We start from the raw sequence: 13,876 nt of genomic DNA, 5'->3' as shown, positions 1-13,876 counted from the left end.
AATCCTGGTGAAGTGATTGTATTTTGGGGGGGGGCTCAAAAACACACACACACACACACACAATCCTGGTGAAGTGATTGTATTTTTTGGGGGGGGGCTCAAAAACACACACACACACACACACACACACACACACACACACACACACACACAATCCTGGTGAAGTGATTGTATTTTTTGGGGGGGGCTCAAAAACACACACACACTCCTGGCCAATGTATATTTTTTTTTTTTTTTTTTTTTTTAAGTAAAATGGCGGGAAAACGGGGGACCCCCATGAAGGGGGCTTCGCACTTGTTTCAGTTTGGATGATTCTTCTTTTTTCATTCCTTCTCTTCTTCTGCTAGCTGTTTTACATAGCTTGGTGTATTTCTTTTTCCTTGACAATGGGAGAAAAGTGTTGCACCGTTCCCGGAGGTACTGCAATACCGGGTCGATGCGTGGAGCGGACGGAGCAAGCCCCATTTCCGACTCCCTGTTCGAAAAATCCATTTAATATGTAGTCCCCCGATGGGGGACGTATCAGATATTAAACTGATAAGAACAGATTTTTTTTTTTTTGAAAAAATAATTTATTACAATCAATGCCATTCATACAATACAAACTCACTCACATTCCATCCAAACACAAATAATAATGGCATTTTTAAATTCACAACCAAACGAAAACCCAAAACAAAAACTCAGGGGAGCATCATCCCTCCCCGTCATCCTAAACACTAACTTTCCCTATCTTCCCGTCCCTAATCTAAAATAACCCCAGCCCTAATCCCCCCTTCCATCTCTCCCGGGCAGCATGCTGCCCCCACTTCCTCTCCTCCCTCTTCATCCTCCCTCTCAAATCTCCTTCCACCCTCCTCACTATCCCTTCCACCCCCCAATCTTTCCCTGTCTTAACCATGTTCTGCCTGGCTTCCCACAGCCCCCGCTTAAAGAGGCTCATGAGAAGCCAGAGCAGAAACCTATCCCTATCCGTCCCCCTCGCTCTCCCTACACCTCTCTCTAACCTAGCCCACGTCAATACAAAATCACCTCTAACCCTTCCTAACAACACCCGTGCCTTTGCCCATACTACTCCGGCAATGGCACAGTCCCAAAAGACATGGCGCACAGTCTCCTCCCTGCCACAAGAAAGTCTTGGACAGGTGGGGGATCGCGCCAAGCTATGCCGGTACATGGTGGAGCGTACCGGCAAACACTTGTGGAGGCTCAACCAATTCAGGTCCTTGAGCCTGTTGTCCAGGCCCCGCGCCTGCACTCCCTCCCAGACCGCCGCCGGGATGCCCACTACAGGTGCCGGACTTACTGCCCGTCTAACCTCCTCGTACAGGTGCCTGTGATCTAAACCTACTCGGGCGACTTCAACCTCGGGGTGCGCACGCAGCCACTTGGCCGCATGGCCAAAGTGCCACGGCAGCTGTTCCGGCCGAGGACCCGTGTTAGACCACACTATTATGCTTCTCGCCTGATACGAGAAGAACACCCGCAGGCGGTAACCGGACGGGTGTAGTACTGGCTGAGCAAGCTCCGCCAACAGAAAATAAACAAAAATTGCGTCCAGCTTGAGGGGGAGATGTGGTACCCCCCTACCTCCCTCCCCGATGGGACAGATCATGCGTGCCCTGGCGACCCACTCGTACCTGCCACCCCACATGAACTGAAACACCAGCCTCACTAGAGGCCTCCTCAGACAAGCCGGCAATGGGTAGATGTACGCCAAGTACAATAGAGATGGCAATACATCCACCTTTAGAACCAGGACCTTGCCTAAAAAAGACAAAGACCTAGCCCTCCACATCGCTAGCTTCCTCTGTACCACTGCGATGCGCATGTTCCAGTTCAGCGTCGCTGAGCCGGAGGTCTCAAAATGGACCCCGAGAATCCTCAGGGCCCCGTTACAGAGAGATAACCCTCCGGGCACATCCGTCCTACCACTCCATCTTCCGGAAGACTTCACGTGGTTAAGAACCGCTCCCGACGCTTGGGTGAAGTCCCCAATGATGGCAAGGGACCTTGTCAGGCACGAGTCCTTGCAAAGCAGCAAGGAGGTGTCGTCGGCGTACTGCGTCAACTTGACACGGTGACCGCCACTTCCAGGGATCAGCAATCCCTCCACCCCTGTGTCTGCCCTAATGGCAGCCCCCAGAGGCTCCATGTACAGAACGAAGAGGAGAGCCGAGAGCGGGCATCCCTGCCTGACCCCAGACGAGAGGTCAAAAACGTCACCTAAGTGACTGTTTACGCTAACTCGGCACCCCGCTCCGACATATAAAGTACGGATCCATCCTATAAACTTTTCCCCAAATCCTAATCTACCTAACACCCTGAATAGAAAGGATCTATTCACGCGATCAAAGGCTTTCGCCTGATCTAGCGCTGCTACCATTAAAGGCAGCCCTCTGTCTTCTACCCACGCGATGGAGTCCCTGATCAACTGTAGGTTCCACCTAATAGAGCGGCCCTCTACCCCGCACGTCTGATCCTCATGGACGACGTAGGGAAGGGCTGTGCGCAACCGGTCCGCTAAGACCTTTGCTAACAACTTATAGTCTACGCACAGCATGGTCAACGGCCGCCAGTTGCTAAGGTCTGTTACTTCCCCCTTCTTGTAAAGAAGTGACAGCACACCGACAGCCATTGATCCCCCCGGGACCCCCGTCTCAAGGATGGCCTTCAAGACTTCAAGGACCACTGGTCCAAGTATACCCCAAAACTTGAGGTAAAACTCGGCCGGCAGCCCATCCATCCCAGGCACCTTCCCTTTTCCCATCCTCCTGAGAGCGCTCTCAACCTCCTCGAGGGAGATCTGAGCCTCCATCACGTCTCTAATGTCCTCCGGCAAACGCCGGGACAAGTGTTCTAAAAACACATTTCCCTGCTCTACATCTATTACCCTCTCTTTAAATAAACCTCGGAAATGATCAGTTGTCACCCTGACCATCTCCTCCGGCTTTCTAACTATACTGCCATTTTCTTCCCTAACCCCATGCATTACCTTCCTACTCTGCCTGCCCCTAACTGACTTAAAGAACATAGCGGAACAAGTCTCATTGTGTTCTAAAAAGCCATTATGCGCACGCTCCAGGAAAGCTCGAGCCTTCCGCTCCTGCAGCTCCCTGAGCTGCGCCTTCAGGGCTGTGGATCTCTCCCAGTCAATCGACCCGCCGAGGTTGCCTGCCTCATACTCGAGTTCAATCAACCTTTGGATATGATCCACCTCCCTCCTTTCCTCCCTTTTTTTCCTCCTGCAATACCCTATTATAAAAGCCCTAATCCTTACCTTAACTAAATCCCACCACTCTAACACCCCCTCGCACATGGACCGGAGGCCTTCAAGCCTCCGAAAGAAACCAAAAAAAGCGTTGACGAAAGCTTGCTCCTCCAGCACCTCCCGATCTAACTTCCAGTACCCCCTACCGAAGAGGCAGACTGGCGACCCCACCTGCAGGAGCACCCCGTCGTGGTCTGAGAAGAACACAGGCAACAGCCGCCCAGACAACCGACCCAAAGACCTTGATAGAAAAATATAGTCGAGCCTCCGCGCAACCCCCCGGGAGTTGCGCCATGTGGGACCAGCCATTGTCGGAGTAGTGTGCAGGCCTCCATCAACCAGACCATGGCAAGCCATTAGCCCAGTGATGGAGCCTGCACTACTATCCCCCCCTACCCCTAAATCTATATTAAAATCCCCTCCTATCACTAAGTGCCTATTTGTAACACACAGGGGCGCCAGACAGTCCACCATCTCCCTTCTGTCTGCCGCCACCTGTGGCCCGTACACCACCACTAATCTAAATTTACAATCTCTTACAGTGACATCCACCCCCAACACCCTCCCCTGCATAACCACAAAATAACCCTCCACCTTTACCTCCCTATGCCCACACAAAATCCCTACCCCCGATGAGTGCACCCCCCCTATACTCCAAACCGACTCCCCCTTGTCCCACTCCCTCCTAAACCTACTGATATCCCCTCCATCCCTCAGGTGAACCTCCTGCAAAAAACAAAAATCAAAACCCACACCTTCCAAATAACTAAAAACCACCCTCCTCTTAACAAAATCCCTTAATCCCCTTACGTTTAAACTAACAAACGTAAAATTTAACCCCATGAATAATTATAATAAATAAAACAAATCAACCTTTACTCAAGAAAAAAACTAAACCCCAACAGAAAAACAAAAAACAGGAGACTCACCCGATGCTCCCCTGCTCCATGTCTACCGGCGGGAGCGCCGTCCGTACACCCGACGTGTCCTCCATTTCACCAACCCAGGATGCAGGAATGGTGTTTGGCACCGGGGTGCCCTGCATCCTGGGTCTACCCGCACACTCCTCCCCCTCCCCAGCGCTATAGCTGGTCTGAAAGAGAATAGGGGAGACGGAGTCCCCAAACAAAAAACTCCCCACCTCCTCATCCACCCAGCCCTGGGCCTTGTTAGGTGGGTCCCCCCCCCACCAGAAGTTGAGGGTTTGGGGAATCCAGCGGCAACCCAGAGGTCTCTCCCGCCCCCATCGGTCTCTTGGCCTCCCTCTCACTGTCAGCCAAACGCACCCTCCTCTTCGCCCTCTTCTTTGGTGATGGTGGTAGAGGAGAGATACCCCCCTCTGTCCCCGCCAGCTCCTCCACCATACCCCTCATCTCTTCCACCAGGGCACTTTCCCCCCACTCCCGCCTCCCCCCCTCCTCCTCCTCCTCCACTGGTCCTTCCACCGTCTCCTTCGCCACCACCCCCCCCTCGCGCTCTTCTCTCTCAGGCTCCTCCACTCTCTTGCATTCCTCCTCCTCCTCTCTTCCCAGTTCTTTTGCTCCCGTTCCTTCCTTGTCTGCCTCCACTCCTGTTGCCGCTCCTTGTTCCTCCTCCTTCCTTGTGGCCTTCCCCTCGGGGCCTGTGCTCACGTCCTGAGCCGGCCTTCCATCCCCTCCTCTTCTTCCCCCATCCCCCGCTCCTGCTCCCCCCCCAGCTGCAGACGCGTATGACCTCTGGCGAGCCGGGCACTCCCGCCACAGGTGTGCAGACGAGCCACACCCGTGGCACGCCTTCGGCACGTCGCAGTCCCTCGCCTCGTGCTCTCCAGATCCACAAAATCTGCACTTTTTTGTACTGCACGAGGCGAGGGTATGGCCGTAGGCCATACAACGCCTGCAAAACGGGGGCTGACGTGCATAAAACAACGTCCCCCTGTCAGCCCCCAGGGAGAACATAGCGGGGGGATGGAGGTAGCCACCCTGTCCCTTTGGGTCCTCCCTGAGTAGGGCCTGGAACCCTCTCCTCCCATTCCAAAACCCCAGGGAGTCCCTGAGGAGCCTTGCTGAGGATACCTTGTCCATATACCTCCCCAGAAAGGCCCTCACCTCTTCGTCCTTGACATGGGGGTTATAGATGTTTACGGTTACCACCCTGAAATTATTCCTCGCCAAGCTTGTGACCTCGTAATGGCACATCGGCCTTCCAGCTCCAACTTCTCTCACCTTCTGCATGATCTCATCATGTTTTTCCTCATTGTAAAAAGTCACATCATAAGCGGCTTCTGTGGGATTCCCCTGGAGGCAAAAAACGTCTTTAACCGCCAGCTTCAATACCCCCATCAGGATCGTCCTCCCAAAGGTTTCTCTCCCGGCTGGCTCCAACTCCTTATCCCTCCATGCAAACCGTACCGTGTTTGCTAGACCCATACCAGGAACCGATCTGCTGCTTGAAATCCGCGCCATTTTTCTTGATAAATGAGCTCCAAAAAAAAAATTTGGAGGGAAAATTAAAGAAGTTTCCAACCCAAGAAAACTCTCCTCCCTACCACCTTCGACCTTCTGACTCAGCGAGCTCTGGGGCACCTCGGTACCAAGCTTGATCTGAGCCAAAAGGCCGAGAAGCGATAACCCACAAATTGACCCCTGCACCCGCCGGGCCCCCGGGGGCCTCGGCAGACCTCATCGGTTTGGCAAAAGTTGGCTCCTCCTCACCCAACGCTTCCCTGGTGACAGGCGGGTGTGTTTTTTTTTAAAAGTCGCTAATGCGTCGTTAGGTCACTAGCTCTTTAATCCTAGTGCGACTATTTGTTCAATGCCCGGCAAATACACCAGTCATCGTCGGGCTTGAACTCAATTGCCCGAGCGACTACTTTGAGTGGAAAAAATACGCCGGTCGGTCAGCCGGCTTCAAGTCAAACGCCTGAGCAAAAAGTCTCGGCGTCATCTCTGTCAATTTCTCTTGAAACAAGATACCGGGCTCTGCCAGAAGCAAAGCCCTTCCAAAAATACGTTGAACTCGTAAGTGTTCCTCTCCACGGAAGTCTTTAGTAAAAGGCGAAAGGCTTGTGCGTAATGAAGAGAAACCAGAGTCGTATGGAAGTCAGAGGTCGGGGCCCGAGACACACACGGTGCACTCTAGGCCGGGTCCCCGCGGGTGGTCCCCGAACCCACTCTTCCAAGTTTTCGAGGGCTGTGGGTAAAAAGTCACAGACAGACAGACAGACAGACAGACAGACAGACAGATAGACAGATAGACAATCCTGGTGAAGTGATTGTATTTTTGGGGGGGGGCTCAAAACACACACACACACACACACACACACACACACACACACACTCCTGGCCAAGGTTTTTTTTTTTTTTTTTTTTAAGTAAAATGGCGGGAAAACGGGGGACCCCCATGAAGGGGGCTTCGCACTTGTTTCAGTTTGGATGATTCTTCTTTTTTCATTCCTTCTCTTCTTCTGCTAGCTGTTTTACATACTTGGTGTATTTCTTTTTCCTTGACAATGGGAGAAAAGTGTTGCACCGTTCCCGGAGGTACTGCAATACCGGGTCGATGCGTGGAGCGGACGGAGCAAGCCCCATTTCCGACTCCCTGTTCGAAAAATCCATTTAATATGTAGTCCCCCGATGGGGGACGTATCAGATATTAAACTGATAAGAACAGATTTTTTTATAGAAAAAAATAATTTATTACATTCAATGCCATTCATACAATACAAAACAATACAAACTCATACATTCAATCCAAACACAAATAATAATGGCATTTTTAATTCAAAAACCAAACGAAAACCCAAAACAAAAACTCAGGGGAGCATCATCCCTCCCCGTCATCCTAAACACTAACTTTCCCTATCTTCCCGTCCCTAATCTAAAATAACCCCAGCCCTAATCCCCCCTTCCATCTCTCCCGGGCAGCATGCTGCCCCCACTTCCTCTCCTCCCTCTTCATCCTCCCTCTCAAATCTCCTTCCACCCTCCTCACTATTCCTTCCACCCCCCCATCTTTCCCTGTCTTAACCATGTTCTGCCTGGCTTCCCACAGCCCCCGCTTAAAGAGGCTCATGAGAAGCCAGAGCAGAAACCTATCCCTATCCGTCCCCCTCGCTCTCCCTACACCTCTCTCTAGCCTAGCCCAAGTCAAAACAAAATCCCCTCTAACCCTTCCTAACAACACCCGTGCCTTTGCCCATACTACTCCGGCAATGGCAAAGTCCCAAAAGACATGGCGCACAGTCTCCTCCCCGCCACAAGAAAGCCTTGGGCAGGTGGGGGATCGCGCCAAGCTATGCCGGTACATGGTGGAGCGTACCGGCAAACACTTGTGGAGGCTCAACCAATTCAGGTCCTTGAGCCTGTTGTCTAGACCCCGCGCCTGCACTCCTTCCCAGACCACCGCCGGGATGCCCACTACAGGTGCCGGACTTACTGCCCGTCTGACCTCCTCGTACAGGTGCCTGTGGTCTAAACCTACTCGGGCGACTTCAACCTCGGGATGTGCACGCAGCCACTTGGCCGCATGACCAAAGTGCCACGGCAGCTGTTCCGCCCGAGGACCCGTGTTAGACCACACCATTACGCTTCTCGCCTGATACGAGAAGAACACCCGCAGGAGGTAACCGGACGGGTGTAGTACTGGCTGAGCAAGCTCCGTCAACAGAAAGGAAACAAAAATTGCGTCCAGCTTGAGGGGGAGATGTGGTACCCCCCTACCTCCCTCCCCGATGGGACAGATCATGCGTGCCCTGGCGACCCACTCGTACCTGCCACCCCACATGAACTGAAACACCAGCCTCACTAGATGCCTCCTCAGACAAGCCGGCAATGGGTAGATGTACGCCAAGTACAATAGAGATGGCAATACATCCACCTTGAGAACCAGGACCTTGCCCAAAAAGGACAACGACCTAGCCCTCCACATTGCTAGCTTCTTCTGTACCACTGCGATGCCCATGTTCCAGTTCAGCGTCGCTGAGCCGGAGGTCTCAAAATGGACCCCGAGTATCCTCAGGGCCCCGTTACAGAGAGATAACCCTCCGGGCACATCCGTCCTACCACTCCATCTTCCGAAAAACTTAACGGAAGACTTTGCGTGGTTAAGAACCGCCCCCGACGCTCGGGTGAAGTCCCCAATGATGGCAAGGGACCTTGTCAGGCACGAGTCCTTGCAAAGCAGCAAGGAGGTGTCGTCGGCGTACTGTGTCAACTTTACACGGAGACCGCCACTTCCAGGAATCAGCAAGCCTTCCACCCCTGTGTCCGCCCTAATGGCAGCCCCCAGAGGCTCCATGTACAGAACGAAGAGGAGTGCCGAGAGCGGGCATCCCTGCCTGACCCCAGACGAGAGGTCAAAAACATCACCTAAGTGACTGTTTACGCTAACCCGGCACCCCGCTCCGACATATAAAGTACGGATCCATCCTATAAACTTTTCCCCAAATCCTAATCTACCTAACACCCTGAATAGAAAGGATCTATTCACGCGATCAAAGGCTTTCGCCTGATCAAGCGCTGCTACCATTAAAGGCAGCCCTCTGTCTTCTACCCAAGCAATGGAGTCCCTGATCAACTGTAGGTTCCACCTAATAGAGCGTCCCTCTACCCCGCACGTCTGATCCTCATGGACGACGTAGGGAAGGGCTGTGCGCAACCGGTCCGCTAAGACCTTTGCTAAGAGCTTATAGTCTACACACAGCATGGTCAATGGCCTCCAGTTGCCCAGGTCAGTTGCTTCCCCCTTCTTATAAAGAAGTGACAGCACACCGACAGCCATTGATCCCCCCGGGAGCCCCGTCTCGAGGATGGCCTTCAAGACTTCGAGGACCACTGGTCCAAGTATACCCCAAAACTTGAGGTAAAACTCGGCCGGCAACCCATCCATCCCAGGCACCTTCCCTTTTCCCATCCTCCTGAGAGCACTCTCAACCTCCTCGAGGGAGATCTGAGCCTCCATCGCATCTCTAATGTCCTCCGGCAATCGCCGGGACAGGTGTTCTAAAAACACATTTCCCTGCTCTACATCTATTTCCCTCTCCTTAAATAAACCTCGGAAATGATCAGTTGTCACCCTGACCATCTCCTCCGGCTTTCTAACTATACTGCCATTTTCTTCCCTAACCCTATGCATTACCTTCCTACTCTGCCTACCCCTAACTGACTTAAAGAACATAGCGGAACAAGTCTCATTATGTTCTAAAAAGCCATTATGCGCACGCTCCAGGAAAGCTCGAGCCTTCCGCTCCTGCAGCTCCCTGAGCTGCGCCTTCAGGTCAGTGGATCTCTCCCAGTCAATTGACCCGCCGAGGTTGCCTGCCTCGTACTCGAGTTCAATCAACCTTTGGATACGATCCACCTCCCTCCTTTCCTCCCTTTTTGTCCTCCTACAATATCCTATTATAAAAGCCCTAATCCTTACCTTAACTAAATCCCACCACTCTAACACCCCCTCGCACATGGACCGGAGGCCTTCAAGCCCCCGAAAGAAACCAAAAAAGGTGTCAACGAAAGCTTGCTCCTCCAGCACATCCCGATCTAATTTCCAGTACCCCCTACCGAAGAGGCAGACTGGCGACCCCACCTGCAGGAGCACCCCGTCGTGATCCGAGAAGAACACAGGCAACAGCCGCCCAGACAACTGACCCAAAGACCTAGATAGGAAAATGTAGTCGAGCCTCCGCGCAACCCCCCGGGAGTTGCGCCATGTGGGACCAGCCATTGTCGGAGTAGAGTGCAGGCCTCCATCAACCAGACCATGGCACGCCATTAGCCCGGTGATGGCGCCTGCACTACTCTCTCCCCCTACGCCTAAATCTATATTAAAATCCCCCCCTATCACTAAGTGCCTATTTGTAACACACAGGGGCGTCAGACAGTCCACCATCTCCCTCCTGTCTGCCGCCACCTGCGGCCCATACACCACCACTAACCTATACCTACTATCCCTAAAAGTGACATCCACCCCCATAACCCTTCCTTGCATCACAACAAACGTGCCCTCCACCTTCACCTCCCTATTCCCAAACAAAATCCCCACCCCTGTAGAATGAACCCCACCTATACACCAAACTGACTCCCCCTTATCCCACTCCCTACTAAACCTGATGACATCCCCTCCATCCCTCAGGTGAACCTCCTGTAAAAAACAAACATCAAAACCCACCCCTTCCAAAAAACTAAAAACCGCCCTCCTCTTAACAAAATCCCTCAAACCCCTTACATTTATACTAAAAATATTAACAGAAAATGTCATTTAAAAATAAAATTCTACATCAACATAATTAAGCCAAAAAATAACAAAAAACAGGAGACTCACCCGATGCTCCCCTGCTTCGTCTCATCCGGCGGGGACGTCTTCTCCTCTCCTGACGTCCCCCCGTCCTCCTCCATCTCTCCAACCCAGGATGCAGGTATGGTGTTAGGCCTTGGAGTTCCCTGCATCCTGGGTTCCCCACCAACACCCTCCTCTCCTCTCTCCCTAAAGGCAGCTGGACTGAGGTCGAGAGCAGGAGATCCCACCTCCCCAAGCAGGAGTTGAGATCCCCCCTCCGACACCCAGCCCAGCGCCACGCCCTGGGAGTCTCCCTCCACCAGCTGTTGGGGGGCTGAGGCAAACAGCGATGCCAAAGGCGTTCTTCCCTCCCCCATCACACGCTTGGCCACCCCCTCCCCCCCCTCACCCCCCTCCCTCTCACAGCATGCCGAGCTCCCCCTCTTCCCTTTCTTCTTCTGCTTTGGAGGCAGCGGAGAGACACCACTCCCCCTCTCCGCCAGCTCCTCCACCATTCCCCTCAACTCCTCCACTAGGGCGCTCGACATGCTGTCCCCCCACTCCCTCACCCCCCTTCCCTCCTCCTCCTCCCCAGCCCCCGCCACCGGCACCCCCTCCACCACCTCTCCCTCCCTTGTCGGTGTCTCTCGCTCCTCCACTCCCTTTCTTCCTTTCAAATCTTCTCCTTTTTCTGCTCCCGTGTCTTCTTTCTCCCCCTGCCCTCCTGCTGTCGCTCCTTGCTCCTCTTCTTTCCGTTCTTTTCTCTTGTCCTTTTCCTGTGATGTCCTTCCTTCCCCTCTTCTTCCCCCATCCCCCGCTCCTGCTCCCCCCCCAGCTGCAGACGCGTATGACCTCTGACGAGCCGGGCACTCCCGCCACAGGTGTGCTGACGAGCCACACCCGTGGCACGCCTTAGGCTCGTCGCAGTCCCTCGCCTCGTGCTCCGCAGATCCACAAATTCTGCACTTTTTTGTGCTGCACGAGGCGAGGATATGACCGTAGGCCATACAACGCCTGCAGAACGGGGGCTGACGTGCGTAAAACAACGTCCCCCTGTCAGCCCCCAGGGAGAACATCGCAGGAGGATGGAGGTATCCACCCAATCCCGTAGGGTCCTCCCTGAGGAGTGCCTGGAAACCCCGCCTGCCATTCCAGAACCCCAGGGAGTCCCTGAGGAGTCTCGCCGATGATACGTTGTCCATAAACCTCCCCAGGAATGCCCTTACCTCCTCGTCCTTGACGTGCGGGTTGTATATATTAACAGTTACCACCCTAAAGTTATTCTTCGCCATACTTGAGACCTTGTAGTAACTCAAAGGCCTCGTATCTCCCACAGCCTTCACCTTCTTCATGATTTCGTCATGCATTGCCTCGGTGTAAAAGGTGACATCATAGGCTTTCTCTATTGGGTTACCCTGAAGGCATAAAACGTCTTTAACCGTCAGATTCAGGATCCCCATCAAGACAGATCTCCCAAATGTTTCTCTCCCGATTGGCTCCATGTCTTTGCTGCTCCATGCAAACCTCACCGTGTTTACAAGTCCAATCCCAGGAACCGATCTTTTTGGAACATTTTCTGCCATCTTGTCCGGTAAAGCTCTCTTCCAATAAAAAAGAAGCCGCTTGGTGAAAAACCAAATCCTCACAAAAATAATTACCGCCCTCCTACCTCCGACCTTTTGACTCAGCGAGCTCTGGGGCACCTCGGTACCAAGCTTGATCTGAGCCAAAAGGCCGAGAAGCGATAACCCACAAATTGACCCCTGCACCCGCCGGGCCCCCGGGGGCCTCGGCAGACCTCATCGGTTTGGCAAAAGTTGGCTCCTCCTCACCCAACGCTTCCCTGGTGACAGGCGGGTGTGTTTTTTTTAAAAAGTCGCTAATGCGTCGTTAGGTCACTAGCTCTTTAATCCTAGTGCGACTATTTGTTCAATGCCCGGCAAATACACCAGTCATCGTCGGGCTTGAACTCAATTGCCCGAGCGACTACTTTGAGTGGAAAAAATACGCCGGTCGGTCAGCCGGCTTCAAGTCAAACGCCTGAGCAAAAAGTCTCGGCGTCATCTCTGTCAATTTCTCTTGAAACAAGATACCGGGCTCTGCCAGAAGCAAAGCCCTTCCAAAAATACGTTGAACTCGTAAGTGTTCCTCTCCACGGAAGTCTTTAGTAAAAGGCGAAAGGCTTGTGCGTAATGAAGAGAAACCAGAGTCGTATGGAAGTCAGAGGTCGGGGCCCGAGACACACACGGTGCACTCTAGGCCGGGTCCCCGCGGGTGGTCCCCGAACCCACTCTTCCAAGTTTTCGAGGGCTGTGGGTAAAAAGTCACAGACAGACAGACAGACAGACAGACAGACAGACAGACAGACAGACAGACAGACAGACAATCCTGGTGAAGTGATTGTATTTTTGGGGGGGGCTCAAAAACACACACACACACACACACACAATCCTGGTGAAGTGATTGTATTTTTTGGGGGGGGCTCAAAAACACACACACACACACACACACACACACACACACACACACACACACACACACACACACACAATCCTGGTGAAGTGATTGTATTTTTTGGGGGGGGCTCAAAAACACACACACACACACACACACACACACACACACAAACAATCCTGGTGAAGTGATTGTATTTTTTGGGGGGGGCTCAAAAACACACACACACACACACACACACACACACACACACACACACTCCTGGCCAATGTATTTTATTTTTTTTTTATTTTTTTATTTTTTAAGTAAAATGGCGGGAAAACGGGGGACCCCCATGAAGGGGGCTTCGCACTTGTTTCAGTTTGGATGATTCTTCTTTTTTCATTCCTTCTCTTCTTCTGCTAGCTGTTTTACATAGATTTGGTGTATTTCTTTTTCCTTGACAATGGGAGAAAAGTGTTGCACCATTCCCGGAGGTACTGCAATACCGGGTCGATGCGTGGAGCGGACGGAGCAAGCCCCATTTCCGACTCCCTGTTCGAAAAATCCATTTAATATGTAGTCCCCCGATGGGGGACGTATCAGATATTAAACTGATAAGAACAGATTTTTTTTTTTTTGAAAAAATAATTTATTACAATCAATGCCATTCATTCAATAAGCGCTCCCCTCTTTTCGACCTCTTGTGTGGTGGAGTAAAAGGCAAAATGTTTTCATAGCTTGCCTCCTTCTCCACCTCCACCCGTGATTTCACCTCTTTACTGTCCCCCCACTCCTTCACTCCTTCTCCTACTGGTCCCGCCACCACTACCTTCTCTGTCTCCTCCCTTTCTGTCTTTTCCTTCTCCACCACCTTCTTCCCTGTCCTCCTTCCTTTCTGTCTCTTTCTTCTCCACC

At 52.5% G+C, this 13,876-nt stretch overlaps 2 non-coding genes and 3 pseudogenes across 2 annotated transcripts; all 5 read right to left on the bottom strand.

The window, feature by feature from the left end:
• Positions 1-395: 395 nt before the first annotated feature.
• LOC123730562 (uncharacterized) lies at positions 396-572 on the bottom strand (annotated as a pseudogene).
• Positions 573-6,227: 5,655 nt separating this feature from the next.
• Positions 6,228-6,344, bottom strand: LOC123730634 (U5 spliceosomal RNA). The gene has a single exon (XR_006762069.1). It is a non-coding gene; the product is annotated as a U5 spliceosomal RNA (small nuclear RNA).
• A 426-nt stretch (positions 6,345-6,770) lies between these two features.
• Positions 6,771-6,949, bottom strand: LOC123740385 (uncharacterized; annotated as a pseudogene).
• Positions 6,950-12,620: 5,671 nt separating this feature from the next.
• LOC145864178 (U5 spliceosomal RNA) lies at positions 12,621-12,737 on the bottom strand. The gene has a single exon (XR_014382760.1). It is a non-coding gene; the product is annotated as a U5 spliceosomal RNA (small nuclear RNA).
• A 696-nt stretch (positions 12,738-13,433) lies between these two features.
• On the bottom strand, positions 13,434-13,610 carry LOC145864157 (uncharacterized; annotated as a pseudogene).
• Between the last annotated feature and the right edge of the window lie 266 nt (positions 13,611-13,876).

Source organism: Salmo salar, chromosome 25, assembly GCF_965601325.2.
Source record: "Salmo salar chromosome 25, fSalSal1, whole genome shotgun sequence".
Classification (NCBI taxonomy): domain Eukaryota; kingdom Metazoa; phylum Chordata; class Actinopteri; order Salmoniformes; family Salmonidae; genus Salmo; species Salmo salar.
The sequence above is the reverse complement of the archived record's forward strand: the minus strand, read 5'-3'. Positions and strand labels throughout refer to the sequence as shown.